A 20,248-nucleotide genomic window follows, 5' to 3' on the forward strand; every position below is an offset into this window, starting at 1 on the left:
CCAACTGCGTTCCTGAGTGCTTTCGTATGTTAAAAGGTTTTCGCAGAGCAGATGTGAGTCTTACACTGTCTACATGTGAATTTTCCAGAATGAGATTTTCTGTATCTGTGAGGACCGGGCGTGAGTCGTGCTTCGGTAGCTCTCATGGTAGAGCACTTGCCCGCGAAAGGCAAAGGTCCCGAGTTCGAGTCCCGGTCGGTGCACACAGTTTTAATCTGCCAGGAAGTTTCATATCAGCGCACACTCCGCTGTAGAGTGAAAATCTCATTCTGGAAACATCCCCCAGGCTGTGGCTAAGCCATGTCTCCGCAATTTCCTTTCTTTCAGGAGTGCTAGTTCTGCAAGGTTCGCAGGAGAGCTTCTGTAAAGTTTGGAAGGTAGGAGACGAGATACTAGCAGACGTAAAGCTGTGAGACCGGGCGTGAGTCGTGCTTCGGTAGCTCAGTTGGTAGAGCACTTGCCCGCGAAAGGCAAAGGTCCCGAGTTCGAGTCTCGGTCGGTGCACACAGTTTTAATCTGCCAGGAAGTTTCATGTGAATTTTGTTTACGTCAAGCTGATGACACACTTTCTGCATTGTTATGTTTCTGGATAAATGGAAGGGCTGCGTTCTCCTTTAGGACCACGCAGTGAACTACCCTGCTGCGTTAATATGTTTCCTTCAGTGCATATGTGAGACAGAACACTAGCCCAACGGTGACTCATTGCTATTTCGGTTATCACAGCTGAAAATGCCAGGTGTAGTATGGAGTTCTGTTTCAGTTTGCCTCGATCGGCTAGGAAGCCTCGCTTACTCTTCAGTTCACTCCTACAGAAATACTACTTGTCTATCAATACGAAAATTAGATGGATTTTGTTAGTATCGAGTTCATGTTTGCCATGCATGAACTAATTACTCTCCATACTATGCAAATGATGTGATTCAAAGCAAAGTATGGCTTGTGGGGTATCTAATTCTTCGGCGTGATAATTACAATCGATTTCTTGATATGAAAACTATGTTAAGTGGTAAAAATTATCCTGCCACTTAACATCCCTATGTATCACTTGTTTTAGAGTTCCACTCGTTAACAGGCTAAGAATTTACTCCTGCAGTCATTGACGGTTCCTCTTCAATGTGATACGGTGCAGATTCTTCCGATTCGGATGTGCGACGTCTCCTGAGGGCCCTGCCTGCTGATGGTGAAGGTACAGTTTCTTGAAGGTACTGGGTAATTGTAGCAAAAAATGGTATGCGGTGGAATCGGATGTCGTGGAGAACGATCTCGATAAAGGCAACGAGCATCTCTCACACAGCCGTGAGCTTCACCATCCAGAAGGATCATGTCGGGGTATTCTGCAAACCATGTGGCTGTAACGCTCACAGACACCTGCATGATGCTGAACCACGTCAGAGAGGTAGGATACACGTCAGATGACATCAGACGATCCGACATAACTATATAACTATGCCCCACCGTGACTACCATGTTACATACCAACCTATCAAACGTGTTTTCAAATGGCTGCAGCATGGAAACCAAACCATATATTTCCGGACAACAGTTCCTACTCAAAATATTATGTACCCACTGCTGTCTACAGTCCTAGAAGTTTTTGTAACGGAATTTTTCGAACATACTGTAACTGCGTGCACATATTTCCATGTTTCAAGTGGACGGTCATATTTTTAACGTCATGCAGTGGCACACGTAGAAACCAGATCCCTCATTTCGGCAGTTCTCATAAATTACTATCTGTAAAAAGAACGTCGTACGTGGAGAGCTTTTCGGAATCATGATCGTAATTTATTTCCTAAGCTGTCATATTTCTTTTCTTTCTTTCTTTTTTTTTTTTTTTTTTGCAAGATACACAATTTCCCAAAATAATATTAGATTTTTCTCGAAATGATGCAGAATTATTCAAATTTGATTGTAGAGATCTAGAACTAGAACATATCCATCAAGGACAATGAAAGAATATATATATTTCTCGCATGCGGGTGCTAACATAACCGGACACAAAATACTCTGCAATAGCCCCCCATGCCGTGATCAGTTTACATAGCTTTGATGCCCCGATGTGCTATGATCGAAGCTGCTCCGTTGGCGATTGGTCGACATCTGAAGATGCGCAAGAATCTCGGGAGAAGGATAGCCTTCGTTACCGATGACATTTTACACGCATTTACTTCCGAGATAAAATGTCGTATTCTATTGGCTTCTGGAACCTTCGGCTCCATTCACCTCGTGAGTCAAGAAAATGATAATCGAAGAAGATAAAAAGATGCCAGCTGTGGTAAGGATTCTGCTTTCCGAATTACCTTCCTGTGGCCAAGCCGACAGGAACCCGTCTCAAAGAAAAAACGACGCAAGCGACGAATGTAGCTATGGTTTCGATTGAAAAATATAAAATACCGAATAAAACAGTTAAATATGATTTCGACTTCTAATTTATTGTCAGCAATCTCACAATATTTTATACCCGGAATTTTACCCTAATCCGATAAATTTATAATTTTCGATTCGTCACACTGGCTCCACCACTTTGAATTTTTTAATTCCGGAAGCTCACTCCCAATCAGCGACCCAAATAATCTAGCAATAAACAGTTTTGTAGGATTCTGTTCCCATTTTTCTACAAGGGTAAGCAATTATTATCCTCAAAGTAGTTGCAAAATTTTGTTGTAATCAAATAGGAAACTTACTAGAACATCATTTTTCGGCATAGTCTCCTTCCGTTTCAACGCACTTGATCCATCGTTGTACAAGCTTCCTCATGCTCTCGTAAAAGAAACTTCTCGGTTGAGCTGCGAGCCAGGAATGCACCGCTTCTATCACTGCTTCGCCCTAGGCAAATCGAAGGCCCGTTAACGCCTGTTTGAGTGGACCAAACAAGTGATATTCAGAAGGAGAAAGATCGGGACTATATGAAGGATGATGCAGTACTTCAAATTTGAGTTCCTGGAGCGTGTCAGCAGTGTGGGCAGCAGTATGCGGACGGGCATTGTCGTGCAACAACACAACCCTTGTTGACAGCAATCCTCGGCGTTTGCTTCGAATTGTAGGCTTTAGCATGGCAGTAAGCATCTCACTGTAACGAATACTGTATATTGTTGTGCCCCTTTCCCCATAATGTTCCAGTACTGGAACTTGTGAGTCACAAGTACGGTCGGGTCTCAAAACTTCTTCTCGCACGGCGAATTAGGATGTTTCCATTCCGTACTCTGCCGTTTACTCTCCGGCTCGTAATGATGGATCCATGTTTCGGCTCCAGTAATGATCATGTCTAAGAAGTTGTCCCCTTCGTTACCATAGCGATCCAAATGTTTTTTTGCTGATGTCCAAGCGCGTTTGTTTATGAAATTGTGTGAGTTGTCTTGGTACCTGTTACATCTGCCACAGACGGCCCCTGTCAGGCAGACTACACTCAAGACACCGCTGTGTACCATATAACATACACAAGCACTTGCAGGCGCAACCAAGAGGAAAACAATTCTTCAAAAATAAACAGTACTTGCTTGAGACTAATGCGAACCTTTTTCTGCAGAGGTCGTCTCACATACACAGGAAAAGTTGGAGTACTCCGCCGACCTCCGCCGGCTTTATAAGGCCAGCGCAGCAGCAGTACAGCCAGCTCCTCGCCGAGATAGGCCCAGCTCCAACGGACCTCACCGACGCTCTTGAGGAATAGTCGTTTACTTGTTAATTCTTCAGGACCCATCTTGCACGAAAATTATGAAACATAAGTCTGTTGTGGATGATTTCGTAGGCAGAACCGTGACTAATTTGCAGACGATGTGCCACTTCGTCAATAGTTAATCGTCTGTCTCATACAATCATATCACGTGAACGCTCAATTGTTTCTTAATTTGTGACGGTAAACGGTCGTCTGGCTCCTTCATCGTGCCTAACATTAGAGCGATCATTTCGGAATTTTTCAATCCATTCGCAGACACTCCGATGTGGAAAAATACTGTTCTCGTACTGTATCGAAAGTCCTCGATGAATTTCGGCCCCTGATACGCCTTCCGACTACAAAAAACTGATCACTGAACGTTGCTCTTCTTTGGTGAAAGTAGACAACGGAGCACCCGTGATTAACAGCACAACAGCGATAACGAAACTAACCTAGCAGCTTGAAAATTGCGAAGATATAGCCTTCCGCTGTGGCCACGCGGTTCTAGGCGCTGCAGTCCGGAACCGCGCGACTGCTACGGTCGCAGGTTTGAATCCTGCCTCGGGCATGGATGTGTGTGATGTCCTTAGTCTAGTTAGGTTGAAGTAGTTCTAAGTTATGGATGACTGATGGCCTCAAATGTTAAGTCCCATAGTGCTCAGAGCCATTTGAACTATTTTGCGAAGATATAACAACAAATAAGTAAAGCATGAGTCATCAACGTAAAATGACATTGCTACTAAAATAAACTAAAATATAACTAAATTGCGGTTAATGATTCACTTACTCTCGTATGATGCCTCTATTTTGAAACGGGTTGGCGCATTATGGAATAAGAGAACATTGGGCTTGGATAGATCCTAACCAGCAGGGTCTCAAGACGAGTGAAACGCCCTGCCAATGACAATCTTTTTCAGACATGACAGTAGCTGCTGGGACCAGTGAATGCAGGTCCGTCCCAACCATGCAGTTGGTATTTGCAGTTGGATATCTAGTGAAAGACTATTAGTCGCCGTGACACATAAAACGACACGCATGCAATGCGCCAATCAAGATAGAAACTGGTTAGCTCTCATCTGAAGGTGTGCACTGTGGATCAAGAAGTCACGATTTGGTCTCTTTTTCAAATTGCCCTTAGTATCGAGTACATCGTTGGCCGTATGCAGAGGGTTCAGCTTAGGCAAATGGTGTTTTATTAGATTAGATTAGTTTTTAGTTCCATAGATCCGTCCTGAGGAGATCCTTGTGGATGTGGAAAATGTGAAACTTTTTTAAAAAAATAAAAAATTTTTTTAAAGCTGAAATAACAATACTAATAGTATGATTATGTACAATACATAATTTTTTTAGCTGAAATAACAACACTAATAGTATGAGTATATACAATACATCATTTGCTTCTATTGAAAAATTCGTCAATGGAGTAGAAGGAGTTGGACGCTAGTAAGTCTTTCAGGCTCCTTTTAAACTGATCTTTATTTGTTACTAAATTTTTATGTTTACTGGCAAATTATTGAAGATGAGTGTTCCTGAGTAGTGGACCCCTATTTGAACGAAAGTAAGTGCTTTTAAGTCCTTATGCAGATCATTTTTGTTCCTGGTATTGTATGTATGAACTGAGCTGTTTGTTGGAAAAAGATATATATTATTTAGTACAAATTTCATTAAGGAGTAAATATACTGAGAGGCAGTAGTTAGTATACCCAGATCTTTCACGAGGTTTCTACAGGACGTCAGCGAATCCGTGAATTTACTCCACAGATAATACGTATTCCACGCTTTTAGACTCTGAAAACTTTTTTTTTACGAACAGTTACCCCAAAGTATTATACCATATGACATTATGGAATGAAAGTAGGCAAAGTATGCAAGATTTTTCATTTTTATGTCGCCTATGTCTGCTAACACTCGAATTGTGTTACCTTTTGTGGATATTTCTCATGCCACGACACAATCAATTGATCGTAAACAAGAACCGGGATCCTTACTTCAAGATTCCGAATCTTCAAGTTTTCCATCCTTTCTGTGGCATTAAATTCTACATAGTATCCCATGTTGTATGCTTTCTGTGGCAATAAATTCTACATAGTGTCCCGATCTCTTTCATTATTCTTTCTGGAAGAACTGTGATATCTTAATATGTATATTGGTGTTATGTTCTTACTCTATAACATTTGTTTGCTGGCAGTATTTTCGAGAGTGAATTTTGCAGTTATCTTTACAGTCCTCACAGTAATCCTCTGTTACGATCACTCAACACATTTTCGTTCGCGTTGTCGCTTAATGGATGATGTTTTTCCTCACTACCTGTATATAGTATATCGGTAAATCTTCGATACGTTGTCTCTCGAAACACCAATTACTACTGATACCTAGGCTACTAAAGCACGCACCATACAGGCAGCAACAATTCGCGTACGTTCTAACTGACACAGCTCCGATACAATTCAGTTAAAACTACACGGAATACAGTTCCCACCACGAATGAAACTTGCAACGTAGTGAGGACGTTTCCCAGGTGCCGTTCGAGGTCAAATTCAACAGACTTGGTTAGCATCTATATTTATGTTCAAACGTGCTTTTTGCGTGAATATTCCATATTTTTGTCCAACCCCTGTAAACCGAATGTTAAGACGACAGGCGTTTAATATTCTATTATGAGGATGAAGTCTCATTGTCATTTATCTACATCTGGATACTAACTAATGTAACAAGTACATTTCTGGGGAAATTTACCTGTTTCACACTATCAGTCATTCTACATTTCCATATGAACAACTCTCCGAAGTCGATAGCGTATTTTATTCTGCATACGAGGTCGGCTAGATAAGTTATCGGTACCGCCAGCACCTGTTGTTTACTTAACAGACGAGTTGTGTTCATACACAAGAACCACAATTTGGAAGATTTATTACCCGTTAGCCAGAGGGGAATCAGCGCCAAAGCGTAAGCAGTGATTTATGAAATATGGAACCGGAAATAGGCAGAAATTTCTCATATTATATCGAAACGCATTTATGTATTGCGCGAAATAACGGAAGACAAGTCTCATGACTTTAGGTGGATCCTTCTTCAAGGATCGTCACTACCTTAACCGCTGACTCACACCTCTAGTTATCAGTAATAAAAATTCAATTATAAAATTCTGCGTTATTAATATATCTATTAAAAGAGAATTAATATCATCATCAGGCAAAGAAAAACGATAATCGTGAACACCAAAGTGGTGAAACAACATGCTCAGTTTCACATAAAATCATTAGCCTAACGTGTACGAAGCCTCGTGGTCAATGTTCGAGACTTCGGGGTCGCATTCCAAATTAGCAAATCGCACATCCGCGCTCAAATAGTGATTTAAAGAATAATGTGATTTACGGTACCACTTTGTATGGATAACCGTATCGTTCGTTTATCGTAACAAGCCTGACTTTCTCATCCGCTTCACTCCACCACTGATGTAGACGGATTGATGTAAAATAAGATTCCTCTTTCACATCCTCAGTCTTTTCTGTGTTGAGATCCCTAAATTGTAATTTGTGAAGCATTAAATTCCAGGTTCCAGTTGCACATATAGTTGTTTTCAATTTGAAGTCACCGCAACGGGTCTGAGTCAATATGTCTCCCAAGTCTTGTTGGTGATGTCCAAGCAATATGGCTGTATACAGAGTAAATACTTGCACTGGTGTTACGTTGTAAATAATAGCAGCCATGAAGAAGTATTACAACGAGAAAAAAATTACGTAATTTCTTGGGTACTAAAAATCGCACAGTTTGCCTAAAATATTATTGCTGACACTCGTACAACAAAATGTAATGTACAAATGCTATGAAATTGAATGCCTCTTTAAGAGGATAGATACAACAGTTTATGGGCAATGTTTTCAACAAAAAATGTTCCATACTTTCAAATAATTATTTTTAACGTATTTTCCGTCAGTTCAGTAAAATTCCCTCAGTAGGAAACCGAAAGCCTTTTCTTCGTCAGATTATTGCTTTCAGTTCCTTATCAATTACTTTCCAGTATTTTAAATTACGTGTATTGTAAGTACTCAAAAATTTAAGAATATCCACAGAATTTTCTATTCTCATTTGATTTAGTGACATGTGATCGAATCATTCATGTTGTCCTGCTAAGCGTCAGCAGGGTCAGTTAAAATTTAATATTATTACTGAATAGCATCTGGAGCTGCTGATATGCTTGCTTCACCACAGTAAAATTTAAGCCTACACTAGAAAACGGTTTAAAGATAAAAGCTGGAAGAGTTTGCGGAATGCAGAACATGGTTGCAACTGGAGCTTGTTCATTAGTTTCGTAAACAGTTTCGGAGCATAAGCATTCTCTGAACCTGGTGCAACAAAAATCTTAATATGTCAAACTGGCCTGCGTAATATTCATAAATACGTTTCTTCAGATAGTCTTCCATATAATTAGGGCTAGTTATTATATTACGTTGGAAAACAATCAGGATGTTTAAACAAATCTCACGACAGAAGAAGTTAGTTTCCACTCTTAGAATCATCACTTAAAGAATGTTACTTGTCTTCTACGTAGTCCAGGTGGTATTACCATACTAAATTCTCTTTTTCTAGATTTAATGCTAAGTAACTAACATACTGTCTCTCTGTATTACTGACTCAGTTAGTTTGGTAGTGTCATTTAATGCAGAGCGTATTTCCGTTGAGTAACTCATGTGATTTCGTTCAGAACTGGGACAAACTACGATACTTTATTAGTGTTATTGACAGCCGTAATGAAGTTCCGCCCGAGGAGCCCTAGATTACTGTTGACCGTAGCCCATTTTGCATTCAGCTGTTTGCTCGTCTCCTTGTCTCAAAATGCGTGGTCACGCAACAGGCTGTCTGCGTCAGTACTTCGGTGACTTGTAATATTGACAGTCCTGAACGTAGCGTGATACAGATTTAGATTCCGGTGGAATCGTAACGTAAGCCTCAAGTGTTCCCACACGCTCTCTGTCACACTATCATCCGACTAATCTCTGTACGACTGCGCCCTTGCCGATCGATAAAACCTCCGACCGAATGTGCTCCTCTCTCATAACCTAGCAACTTTCGAATTCGGCCTTTCTGCAGAACTGGTGAGCTGGTTATATTATATTGGTTGACTCCACAGAGACTGCGGAGGCCCGCGGTAGCTCATCTGTCGCCCCACTTCACGGCTCACGTGCAGTGGGGTAGGGGTTGCTTTGGAGTGGTGCAAGTTTCTTAGAGCTCCGGATCTAGAGATTTAACATTGTGTCTCGAGCAGTGGGTGTATCAGTCGCACAGAAGTAAACGATTGTAGCACGGGTCATGGACGTACAATTTTCCAACGACGGCTTCCTGAAAAAATACTAGGCTGTGCAGAAAAGTAAAGCCTCCGAATTATTCGCGTCTGTACTCTAAAAACCTCTGAAATGAAACAAAATTCATTAACATTCTACATCTTACTCCGCATGTCTACAAATCTGTTTCCCAACGTTATCACCCTAGCGACGAGCACATTTTTCCCCAGCGAGAGACCAGTTTGTTGATACCGTCACTGTAGATTGTTTGCTTCTGTTGACGGAGCCACAACCTCTCGTGTGCTTCCAACGCTTCATCACTATCACTGTCTCAGTGAAATCACTATCAAAGAGAAATCGTCGAAGGTGTGCTTTGAGTTTTGGAAACAGATGAAAATCGGGTGCGTGGGGCCAAGTGGGGACTGTATGAAGTATGAAATTACAATTAAATCAATACCATTAGCTGCTGACGGGCGTTGATATACATCAACGGGAGCAGCTGGAATTGTGTGCCGTGACCGGGACTTGAACCCAGGATCCATGTCCGAAAGAGCAGATGCCATCTTCGTATCGTTAAGGCTAACCTGATGATGACCTTCTTCAGTGCGGATGCACACTTAATTGCCTGAACTCTTACGGGACTCGGTGAATTGTCTGCCGAGAGTAAAGCGTATAATGGCAGGGGCACTACGAATGTAGTGTGTAGACTAGAAGTTGAGAATGAGTGTCTCATGGGGAGCGTGACGGCGATAAATCCCTGCACTCGCAGTATACTCTGTGCCCCCGGTGGCTCAGATTGACACTCACGTAGCGCATGTCCTGTCTTTAACGTGCACAGTGGCATCACGGATATAACCAACTTTCGGAACCTACGTGGGTGTGGGACACCTGTTTAAGATCCAATAAACAACGCTTACGCTACCACCTGGAGAGCGTGGACTTGGTCTAGTGAACGTATATGAAAAGTCAGGGGCGTTATTCGTCACCACGATTTTACGACAGTGGCGCGGTCAATTTCGCAATATCTCGGGTGCATTGGCCGATGTCCTAGCGCCCACTTCAATGTTGCCGCTGCCCCCAGTCAATGTGGGCCATATTTTAACGAAGATGTCACATATCAAATCTCTCTCTCTTCTTCTTCTTTTTTTTTTATGCCATGTCAGAGGATCCTTCCCAACAACACGACTACTGACGACGCGAGATGTATACCAACTCTTACTGCGCCGGTGCCCCAGGAATACCCTGGAAAAGTAGTACCCAGACAAGAACTGGCGACAGATATGGTGCGTTATACGGAACGTTTATCTCCCAACGTCGGTACGCTCAACATGGTATGTGGTGGTAAATAGGAATTTCGAAACGAATCAACGGCGGCACGCGATTCATTTGGCAGACACTCCACTATGTTTAGACTACGCAACAGTGGACATTGATGAACATCGTTTAGCATGTAGTGAGGTGGCTCCGGTGTGGCACTTGGCACGACAGATATTGGAGTTCCTGCTACGCTCCGACCGTCGCACAATTTCATCAGACACACTTTTTTTCCCCCAAGAATCATATTTTCCGGTCCAAAAAACCAATGCAGTGACATATTTACGGGGAATGGTTGTGGGCTACGTCTATAACGAATCGGAAAAGGAGAAAATGGATTTTTGGCGTTTTCTCCTGGATGGACAAACGAAGCTGCAACAGCATAAGAAATATAGGCAAGACTTCGCTAATTACTTGCGACTTACATTTACCGACCCGCCGGCCAGATGGGGTGTGACAGGTGAGAGATGAGATAGACGAAGAAGCCGAGATAAACATCGGTCACACTTATGGACCCTTAGTTAATTTCGAGGAGACGACCCAGTCTTACACCAACGTCTGGAGAACGAGTCGATAGATGGCTCACTTGCTCTATCGAACGTCGGGTCGTGAGCAGGTGTCGCCCCCGACATGAATTTCATTTCATTGGTACAGGAGCATGTTTCTTTTGTATTTGTACTATCCGCGATGTCTTTATGTCTTCCATTTGGACATTTTCAGTTTTATTCATTCCCTTACTTAATTAATTTTCTAATTAGCCACTATTTGTCAACATCTGGACATTGTAGACACTATTTATGCGGTAGTACAACAAGATGTATGTCTGCAAAGGTTGTAAGTCTGACAGTGAAAAAAAATACAAAATAAAAATGAAATATAAAAAGTAAAAACAAAAAAATGAGTAGCGTTGAAGTCTCAGTCTGAGCTTCGAACCACCTTTTCCCCATTTTTTCTTCCTTTAATACATAAAAAAAGATGGAAAGTCCGTCTGCCTTGTAAGCAGAAGATGCCGGATTCATGTCCCGGTCAGGGTACACATTTTAAACTGTCCCCGTTGATGGATATCAACGCCCATCAGTAACTGATGCTATTAATTTAACTATAATTTCATTCTAGAGAGCTGTACGGTCACCGTCCGAAAGAACAGATGCCATCTTCATATGTATGGAATATGGTCGACGCCAGTGAACCCAGGGCGTCGGACTGGTGCAGATGTCGCACAGTTCGAGTGTGTCTTGGCTTTGTTATGCTGAAGGAGAAGTTGCTCCATGTGTGAAGGAACTCTGTGAAATCCAAACTCGATTGCAGCTCGCTGCTTCTCACGCATCGGCATAGTTACGTTGCACACTGCCATGTTAGATGCAACAATTCAGAACCCTCTAGCGGCAGAACGCTGCAAGTAAATAGATATGAAGACATCTACATCATACTATGCACGTCACCTTATGGTGTGTGGCAGAGGGTACTTTTGTACCACTACCTCAGCCCTCCAACACTGTTCCAGTGGCGAATAGCACGCGGAAATGATGTTTGTTGGTAAGCCTCTGTACTGGCCCTAATTTATGGAAATTTCACTTCGTGGTCATTATGCGGGACGTATGTGGGGGAAGTACCATGTTGTTCGACTCTTCCAGGAAAGTGCTCTCTCAAACTTTCAGTAGTATATCTCTCCGCGATCGACAACGCCTCTCTAGTAACGTCTGCCAATGGAATTTGTAGTGAATCTCGCTTCAGATCCCATGGCGAAACGCACCGCTTTTCTTGGGATCTTCTCTACCTCTTCTGTCAGTCTTCTTCGGTAGGAATCCCGGACAGGGGAACAGTACTCAAGCATCGGTAGAGCGTGCACATTATAAGCCATCCTTTCGTAGGTGAGTTGCAGTTCGTTAAGATTCTTGCTATGAATCTCACTCTAACATCTGATTTTCCCACAATTTCTTTTATGTGGTCATCTCGCTTAAGGTCACGCTGGATAGTTACTCCTATGGATTTCCTGAGGTTTGTCATCAATGACGAAAGATGTAGAAGGCAAGTAACTTTTTTTTTAATTTCCAAGTCTTTGAGAGTTTTCACATAAATTTCGGGTGCTTTACTTTTCAGCACCGCATCGTATATCCTCCTTAATCCTGATGCTTCATAATAGTTAAGATTTGGAACTGCCAGTTAACCATCTGCTGCGATGGTAGTGTAGACGATTAACAAATGTAGTGTCATGATTGTTTTCCTTTCCATTTCATACTTTGTAAATGATCTATTTCATTTACAAATAACTTCACTTATTATTGCAAATGTCTATTCTTGAGTTGAATATTAGTAATAGTTCTTTTCATCTATAACTACGTGAAAATATGACCTTCATTGTGTTCCTGGTGGCTCATTTCGAAATTGTAAGTTCATACATGTAATAATTCTGGGTGTATTTGGGATAGTGGCTGCCTCATCCTCTTTATATATGGTGAACACTTATTTTTATTTACTTTGTAAGTTATCACTAATGGTCTACAGCGACACGGAAGTAGGCAATAGGCAATACCTCTTTGTATGTCTTAATATTTTTCCTGTACGCAGTTCTTCTCATCGCTGAGATATACTATGATGTTGTTGTTCCCGCAAGTCCACAAAATAGACATCTGATGACATAACGAGCAGCCCATTATCCCGAAAAAGGAACATAAGGAATTCATCAGATTCAGTAATGGGAGATATATGCAATTCTAATGAGACGGACAACTTTAATTGATGCCACTGAATTTAGGAAAAGAGAACGCTTGCACATATGTCAGTTGACACGTCCAGAGAACTGGAAAGCTGCATCTCTGGGAAGAGCAATATTATGTGAATCACAGATTTGTACCATGTTTTGAGGGAAGTTAATGGCGATCTACATACGATTATTTTAAATCTCACATAAGTAGGTGGGCGATTGGTTTTTTGTCTCTTGAAATCCTAAAAAAATCGACTTCGCTTTTCGATCTGGCAACTTCATCTCAAATTCCTGATGACGCATTGCGCCTTGAAGAAACGAAGACCAGCATAATTTGTCGACGTCGAGGTCATATGAGACGGATTTTTATCACAACTGACGAGGTAAAATTATCAGTGGCGATACTAATGGAAGCATTCCAGCAGATGGTGCATGTAATTTTGGGGAACATTGGGAAATCAAAATAAACTTGACTGGATGGAAACGTTAATCCCTCATCTATTGAAGACTCGTCTAGTGGCGTAACCATGACAAGATATTGCACGCTTTGCGTGTCGGAGGAGCCTTGAGAAACACGTGGTGGGGGTTTCGTGGCAGTTGTGCAACTGTTTCCATATCAGTGTTCCAATCAGTACATTATAACCTCTCCTGTGTCGGGTAGGTATCTTGTCGGAAGAAGTCAACAGTGGTACCACCTCTGCCACATCTATGGGATTAATATCAGATCAATTCTGAAATGTGTTTTTACGTTTGAGATGCCTGAAAACCGGTTTTATGAAATGAATATAGCACACATTTACATAGACTGTTAATTATGTATTACTTACATCCTTGTCCACAATACGAACAGTAAGAAAATGTTCAAATGTGTGTGAAATTTTATGGGACTTAACTGCTAAGGTCATCAATCCCTAAGCTTACACACTACTTAACCTAAATTATCCTAGGGACAAACGCACACACCCATCCCCGAGGGAGGACTCGAACCTCCACCGGGACCAGCCGCACAGGCCATGACGAACAGTAAAAATAATATGTGGTGTTCATCTGTGCTCGTCGTGTAGGTATTTCTTCAGTGAGTAAGGCATATTAATGGCACCATCACAATGCACATATTCGATAGTGAAATTAGTCATATATAACCAATCACAGTCTGAGAAGGATAGTGATACCATTAGTTATGGCACTAGAGCAAATAATGATCTTTGTTAAGCGTTATCAAAGCTGACAGTGGCTCAGAAAGCAGAACAATGCCAGCAAAATAGTTTTTTTTTATTGCTAACATCATGAAACGTACGTCAGGTAGTTTTAAATCAAAAGTAGAACCATTTCTTCTACACAGCTCCTTCTATCGCATGGATGGATGTTTACTCAAAAACCTGTATCCTCTAAAAAAATTTGATCTAAATTGTAGGGTTGGTTGGTTAGTTGATTAGTTAGTCCCATCGCATTAGCGAAAGAAAGAGAAGGAGGTTGGCTGTGACCTTTTCAAAGGAACCATCCCGGCATTTGCCTGAAGCGATTTAGGGAAATCAGAGGAAACGTAAATCAGGATGGCCGGACGCGGGTTTTTAACCGTCGTCCTCTCGAATGCGAGTCCAGTGTGCTAACCACTAGTTTTTAAGTGTAGCATTATCCAAGTTACTAGTTCATTAATTCCAAGAAAGAAACATTTCGCTGCTGTAACTTTGTAGATCTATTTTTTGTAATAATAATTGCTGAGTTTTTCATTGTATGAATGGTAACTACACTTACTAATTGTTCCATTTGCTGTGGTCTACGACGTATGAAAGCTGCAGAAGACAGCTGAAACTCTTGTGAAAACATAGAGTTAACGGGTTACAAAGAGCCTGGCAGGGAGGGATTCTTGAAAATATTTTTCTCGTCAGCATGGAACAGCTAAACATCTGTGAAATGTAAGATAACATTATTTACTACTGTTCTAAAACTTCACACTTTGATAAACAGAGTTTCCTCCCGCAGTAAACTGCAAAAAATGGTTGCACAACGGTAAATAAAACCGTGTTTTGTACCTAGCAAATCATAAAATTTTACACAGCCCATCGTTAGACACTACAGCAGGCAGAAAATGAAATTCATGTAAGAAACGAAGCTCGTAAAGTATGTCATCGTTATTTGAAAAATGTCTTCTCGTTAAATTTCCTCTCTCTTTAAATCTGCAGCCTCGCTGAGTTTCAAACCACCCTAAATACCACATTTAGTTTACGGTTGCATTAATTTACAAAGCATTCAGTCTGTGCATGGGGAGAAATTATATGGTCGTCATTGACTTTTCTAATTACGGAAAACAAACATAATCAATTCTTCCCGCAGCAAACACGCACCGTTACATCGATAACAGGCTACAAGCTAGACAGTAGCAATCAGTTAATTACAGAATTTGATTCACCATTATCTCTTCTGCATTGTTGCATCAAAGTTAAAGTGACGCATTTACCACCCAAAATATGGATAGAGAATTCGCTGTAGTCGAAAATTATAAAAAGGTATTGTTACAGGCATGTAACTCTCGAACTTACAATCTTGTTATTAAAGACGATACATTAGTGGAGATGAAATTATATTCACAAGATAACTGTGTCATACAATAGTGCCGAAAATGTTTTTTTTTTCCCTGTAAGATTCTCCCACACACCATTCTCCCCTTGCTATGACCTCCACATCCCTATAAGCAATGATTTATTCTCCTGATGACTGGGTCTCCATTATTTTTTAAAATCAGTGGAGACCCAGTCATCAGGAGAATAAATCATTGCTTATAGGGATGTGGAGGTCATAGCAAGGGGAGAATGGTGTGTGGGAGAATCTTACAGAAAAAAGCTACATTTTCGGCGCTAATGTGTGACACCGTTATCTTGTGAATATAATTTCGTATTTTCCAGTTGAAGTACTTGCGAAACATCAACTTTTTTTTTCAAAATCTGTACAGGTTTCGGTTTTCTAGGGTCAAAATATCAGATGTTGCACCAACTTGTTCATTAGCAAACTTCTTCACAACCCCTGGACAGGCAGGCCAGTAAGGTATCAGTGAAATTCCTTTACAGATTTGGAATGATATTTAGGCGGTGTGGAGGGAGCACATGGGCAGTGGGGAGTGGGATCACCTCAATCTGGGCTGCCTCAGTTCCTCTACGTGAGTAGAAGTGATGCCTTGTCACAATGGAAACGAGCCGTGTATGTGTAAATGGTGCTCATTCCGGCCTAGCATTGTCTGTCGTTAACTTCTGCCTATACCGAGAATTACTCAGTGCCATTCACCAACGCGACACGGTTTACCTAGTCTCATCAACAACTGGCTGCCCCCTTTGCTGACTGCTGGTCTATAGCGCACTCCCAGACCCGATGCTGCCGGGGCCAGAATGGGTGCAATACGGTTGGAGCCTCCTCCTGGCTGTCATCAACTAGTTTTTGAAGGGCTCCTAACGTTCCTGGGTTCTTAGTTTACACCTAGGGTGCTACCCACACTGATCTATTGCTGTGGCTGCAACTGTCCGGCACTTGCTTGCCTTGCTTTTGGTGGAACGTCAGATGTAGCGACAAGATCGCAGGGCCACTGATGTACCGACAATGCCAAAGACACCTCGCTGACTGCTGGCATCTGTGTGGTGGCAACAAACTGCCTTGTGTCACGGTGACACAGGTTCTGATGCCCAGACACGATGCACACCATCGAGATGCCGCCAGTGGCTGCTCGATGAGTTTTTGCTGAACAAAGAGTCTACATCTACCTCTACATACATTCTCCGCAATCCACCATACGGTGGGTGGTGGAGGGTACCTCCTACCACAACTATCATCTTCTCTCCCTGTTCCACTCTCAAACAGAACGAGGGAAAAACGACTGCCTATATGCCTCTGTACGGGCCTTAATCTCTCTTATCTTTGTGGACTTTCCGCGAAATGTAAGATGGCGGCAGTAAAATTGTATTGCAGTCAGCCTCAAATGGTGGTTCTCTAAATTTCCTCAGTAGCGATTCACGAGAAGAACGGCTCCTTTCCTCTAGAGACTCCCACCCGAGTTCCTGAAGCATTTATGTAACACTCGCGTGATGATCAGACCTACCAGGAACAAATCTAGCAGCCCGCCTCTGAACTGCTTCTATGTCCTCCCTCAATCAGACCTGATAGGGATACCAAACGCTCGAGCAGTACTCAAGAATAGGTCGTATTAGTGTTTTATAAGCGGTCTCCTTCACAGATGAACCACAAATTCACTATCCGCCTTCCCCACAACTGCCATTACATGTTTCTCCCACTTTATATCGCTCTGCAATGTTACGCCCAAATATTTAATCGACATGACTGTGTCAAGCGCTACACTTCTAATGGAGTATTCGAACGTTACAGGATTCTTTTTCCTATTCATCTGCATTAATTTACATTGACTCTATTTGGAGTTAGGAGACATTCTTTGCACCAATCACAAATCCTGTCCGAGACATCTTGTATCCTCCTACAGTCACTCAACGAAGACACCTTCCCGTACACCACAGAATCATCAGCAAACAGCGGCACATTGCTATCCACCCTATCCAAAAGACCATTTGTGCAGATAGAAAACAACAGCGGACCTACTACACTTCCCTGGGGCACTCCAGATGATACCCTCACCTCCGATGAACACTCACCATCGAGGACATGAATGACATGCACATCGCTGCTTTTCTGATTACACAGCTACCAGGGAACTGCTGCTTCGCTCCTATCACCCAGCTCACGATTTTGAGTCACAGTCCATAATCATTTACTGTATCAGTGACCACTGGACTATCTTGACACTTAGAGGACTGGCTGCTCAAAGCAGCTGTAGCCAGGACAACTAGCATCAAGTGACCTCATGGGTCAATGTGCAGTTCCATTGTCACATCATGATGTGGGTGTCGACAATTGTTTTGGCTGTTTGCTCTTCGAGTCAAGATGTTATATTCGTTAGCCTGGCGAATGGGTTCAAAGTGTGGCTTCTCAAAAGTGAATAAGCTATAGACTTCAGCGAGTTTAGGGCGAACACTGGAGATAAACATATGCTATGCACCACAATAGATGTTTGCAATTTACTTTTTTGGTGTGTAGTGCTTGCCTTCCACCGTCGTCACATACAACCAAAATTATAGAGGACTTGGCTGTATGCCAGAGAATGCAACGAATGCTCATGGTTGGTGCTTAGGCATAAAAATTAAATAGTGTTGAAAACTGTGACAGTACTGCTAAAATTATTTTCATTTGTTTGCCCTATTATTATCATTTTGTCCTCTTCTTAGTTACAGGCTTACCTGTAAGGACATATAAAACAGACCTTGATAGGCATCAGACGATATTTACAAGGGCAGATCCTTATTGAATTTATTGATACCCATCCTAGATACTAGTGCCACTAACTCGCTCTTTCAGGGCAGGATGTTTTAGGATTTTTAGACCATCTTTGACAGCCAAAAAGCTGAATTATTGGTCAGAGGGACACTTGTCCATCATTACCAAACTACTAGCTTCGCTAAAGTTTGAGCTTTGTATCATGAGAAAAGCGCAAACTTTTTCACTACTAAAGAAAGGCTTAGTACAGTAGTGTAGAGGGCAAAATATTTGTAGGTGTTACTAGAAAAGTTAATGATGTATCACAAAAACAGATCGAATCCATAAGAGGTTCATCGATAGACTGAGAAAAACCATTGTTGTTACCAATGAGCTAACAGAGTGATGATATCAACAGGGTTCCTCTGCAGGAAGTAGAACAGGAGGCATTAGACTCGAGTTCCTGTTGGTTACTACCTGATGTGTTGATAAATGTGTACACAGAATTTCCTAAAAACTTTGCTGGAATCAAGGGCTGCACTAACGTCAGAACACATATGAGCGATAAGCGATGTCTGAGATAGCAGAAATAATCTTTTCGCTATTGTGAAATGTTAATGTTGTGGACATTTAGACCACATATGATGAGATTGTCGTCAGCTGCAGTGTAGAAAGTGTAAAAAGTTGGAACTTCAAAAATAGGTCTGAAGGCAGAATAGAGGAACTGATAAGAGTAGTCATAAGGAGAATAGAGAGCTATTAAACAGAAATGGGAACACAGGTGCCAATGACTGGCACTCACAATGAATTTTAGCCTGCTAAAACACGTACAGAAATGGAATTTCTCTTGATTATCTTAGTGATCAGAAGGGAACCCAAATTTTTATGACACAAATAATCCTGTCACCAACACATTGGGTCAAATACGTAAAGCAGAGAGGAAGCATGAGGAAATAGATATGTGGTGGAACATAATTTTGAAGTTATTCATACAGTAATAAAGTTGAGGTGATAATGGTCACGTGACCTTGTTGCCGTTATTATCGTTAAAGGATCCATCTACTAGATCAGGATTGTGTGTGTTTGGGCTAATCTAATGTGGTTTCAAAGTAATCCGTAAAGTACAAGAGAGAGTGGGTCACTCTGTTGTGGGTTGGTAAAAAGTGCAAGCTGCTGAGAACGACTATAAAATAATTTTTACCCAGTCAGAGTTCATTTCACACAATGATTTGTTATGTAAGATGACCAAACTTGGTCTGCATGTTGTAGTGTCAGACATGTTACAGGAAAAAGGCGTAAAACAGGCACATGGTCTGGTTTTCTCCAGCCATAGCAGTTGCACAACGTCACAACTACATGTTGCAGTACATGAATGTTCAAATGTGTGCGAATTTTATAATGGACAAAACTGCTTAGGTCCTCGGTCCCTAGTTGCAGAACTTTTATCATAGTGTAAATGTAGACAAAATACGCAGGGAAAAGGTATACTACTTGCACAACGGACTGAATTGAGCCTTGAGAGTGTTCAGTTGTTGCTGTATGCTTATAGGCCTTTTGGAATATTTGGTATGGATATCCTAGGTCCTTATTTAAAAAACACCATGAGGGAATCGCTTACTCCTAACACCGACTCGTGGAGATAACATCTTGGACCTACTGATAACAAACAGACCCGAACTTTTCGACTCATTAAGTGCAGAACTGGGAATCAGTAATCATAAGGCCGTTGCAGCATCCCTGAATATGGAAGTTAATAGGAATATAAAAAAAGAAGGAAGGTTTATCTGTTTAGCAAGAGTAATAGAAGGCAGATTACAGACTACCTAACAGATCAAAACGAAAATTTCTGTTCCGACACTGACAATGTTGAGTGTTTATGGAAAAAGTTCATGGCAATCGTAAAATGCGTTTTAGACAGGTACGTGCCGAGTAAAACTGTGAGGGACGGGAAAAACCCACCGTGGTACAACAACAAAGTTAGAAAAC

At 41.6% G+C, this 20,248-nt stretch overlaps 1 non-coding gene across 1 annotated transcript; it reads left to right on the top strand.

Annotated features, from left to right (window-relative positions):
* The first annotated feature begins 430 nt into the window (after positions 1-430).
* Positions 431-504, top strand: Trnas-cga (transfer RNA serine (anticodon CGA)). Its single transcript has one exon. It is a non-coding gene; the product is annotated as a tRNA-Ser (tRNA).
* The last annotated feature ends 19,744 nt before the right edge of the window (positions 505-20,248 follow it).

The sequence above is a fragment of the Schistocerca serialis genome, chromosome 9 (assembly GCF_023864345.2).
Source record: "Schistocerca serialis cubense isolate TAMUIC-IGC-003099 chromosome 9, iqSchSeri2.2, whole genome shotgun sequence".
NCBI classification, from domain to species: Eukaryota; Metazoa; Arthropoda; class Insecta; order Orthoptera; family Acrididae; genus Schistocerca; species Schistocerca serialis.